The following is a 2,664-nucleotide window of genomic DNA, read 5'->3' as shown; positions in this document are numbered from 1 at the left end:
GTCAGCGCTCAATAAATACAAACGAATGAATGCAGCGTGGCTCAGTGGAAAGAGCCCATTCATTCATTCATTCATTCATTCATTCATTCATTGTGAGAGTGTGTGAGAGTGTGTCTGTGTGTGTGTGTGTGTGTGGGGGGGGGGGGTCTCACCCCTGGTCCTCGGCCTCCGGTCCAATCAGCACTCAATAAATACAAATGAATGAATGCAGCGTGACTCAGTGGAAAGAGCCCATTCATTCATTCATTCATTCATTCATTGTGAGAGTGTGTGAGTGTGTGTCCCGGCCTCCGGTCCAGTCAGCGCTCAATAAATACAAACGAATGAATGCAGCGTGGCTCAGTGGAAAGAGCCCATTCATTCATTCATTCATTCATTCATTCATTCATTCATTCATATTTATTGAACGCTTACTGTGTGCAGAGCACTGGACTGAGCGCTTGGGAAGGACAAGTCGGCAACATAGAGAGACGGTCCCTACCCGACAACGGGCTCACAGTCTAAAAGGGGGAGACGGACGACAAAACAAAACGTGTGGACAGGTGTCAAGTCGTCAGAACAAATGGAAATAAAACTAGATGCGCATCATTAACAAAATAAAGAGTAGTAAATATGTACAAGTAAAATAGAGTAATGATAATGATGGCATTTATTAAGTGCTTACTATATGCAAAGCACTGTTCTTTCTGGACAGCTGTTCAGGTTGTCCCACGGGGGGCTCACAGTCTTAATCCCCATTTTACAGATGAGGGAACTGAGGCCCAGAGAAGTGACTTGCCCAAAGTCACACAGCCGACAGTTGGCGGAGCTGGGGTTTGAACCCGTGACCTCTGACTCCAAAGCCCGGGCTCTTTCCACTGAGCCACGCCGCTTCTCGCTATCCCCCCCGCCTTACCTCCTTCCCCTCCCCACAGCACCTGTATATGTGTTTGTACGTATTTATTACTCTATTTTATTTGCACATATTTATTCTTTTTATTTTGTTCATATGTTTGGTTTTGTTGTCTGTCTCCCCCTTCTAGACTGTGAGCCCACTGTTGGACAGGGACCGTCTCTCGATGTTGCCAACTTGTCCTTCCCAAGCGCTTAGTCCAGTGTTCTGCACCCAGTAAGCGCTCAATAAATACGATTGAATGAATGAATATTTATTTATTTTATTTGTACATATTTATTCTATTTATTTTATTTTGTTCATATGTTTTGTCTGAGACTGAGCTCCTTGTCTTCCCTCCCAAACCCTGCCCTCTCCCTGACTTTCCCATCTCTGTTGACGGCACTACCATCCTTCCCGTCTCACAAGCCCGCAACCTTGGTGTCATCCTCGACTCCGCTCTCTCGTTCACCCCTCACATCCAAGCCGTCACCAAAACCTGCCGGTCTCAGCTCCGCAACATTGCCAAGATCCGCCCTTTCCTCTCCATCCAAACCGCTACCCTGCTCATTCAAGCTCTCATCCTATCCCGTCTGGACTACTGCACTAGCCTTCTCTCTGATCTCCCATCCTCGTGTCTCTCTCCACTTCAATCCATACTTCATGCTGCTGCCCGGATTATCTTTGTCCAGAAACGCTCTGGACATATCACTCCCCTCCTCAAAAACCTCCAATGGCTACCGATCAATCTGCGCATCAGGCAGAAACTCCTCACCCTGGGCTTCAAGGCTCTCCATCACCTCGCCCCTTCCTACCTCCCCTCCCTTCTGTCCTTCTCCAGCCCAGCCGGCACCCTCCGCTCCTCCGCCGCTAATCTCCTCACCGTTAGGCCTCGCTCTCGCCTGTCCCGCCATCGATCCCCGGCCCACGTCATCCCCCGGGCCCGGAATGGCCTCCCTCCGCCCATCCGCCAAGCTCGCTCTCTTCCTCCCTTCAAGGCCCTGCTGAGAGCTCACCTCCTCCAGGAGGCCTTCCCAGACTGAGCCCCTTCCTTCCTCTCCCCCTCGTCCCCCTCTCCATCCCCCCGCCTTACCTCCTTCCCTTCCCCACAGCACCTGTATATATGTATATATGGTTGCACATATTTATTACTCTATTTATTTATTTATTTTACTTGTACATTTCTATCCTATTTATTTTATTTTGTTGGTATGTTTGGTTTTGTCCTCTGTCTCCCCCTTTTAGACTGTGAGCCCGCTGTTGGGTAGGGACTGTCTCTATGTGTTGCCAACTTGTACTTCCCAAGCGCTTAGTCCAGTGCTCTGCACACAGTAAGCGCTCAATAAATACGATTGATTGATTGATTGTCTGCCTCCCCCTTCTAGACGGTGAGCCCGCTGCTGGGTAGAGACCGGCTCTATCTGTTGCCGACCTGTCCTTCCCAAGCGCTTCGTCCAGTGCTCTGCACACAGTAAGCGCTCAATAAATACGCTTGAATGAATGAATGAATGAATGAATGAATGAATGACAATGACTGAATGGATGATGATGAAGAGGACGGGGGGAGGGGTCCGGGGGAGGCTGCCCATCGCCCACTCGGCCGCTAGGGGGCGGCGGCCCGCCCTGTGCCGGCCGCGGGCCCCGCACGTCTGACGTCAGAGGGGGCGTGGCGACGCACGGGGGAGACGCAAGGAGGGGGCGTGGCGACGCGCGGAGGGGCGACGCACGGAGGGGGCGTGGCGACGCACGGAGGGCGGGGCGACGCACCTGGGGGGTGACGTCCGGGTGACGTG

This window comes from Tachyglossus aculeatus, chromosome 22 (genome assembly GCF_015852505.1).
Source record: "Tachyglossus aculeatus isolate mTacAcu1 chromosome 22, mTacAcu1.pri, whole genome shotgun sequence".
Lineage (NCBI taxonomy): Eukaryota > Metazoa > Chordata > Mammalia > Monotremata > Tachyglossidae > Tachyglossus > Tachyglossus aculeatus.
Note: the sequence above shows the minus strand (reverse complement) of the source record.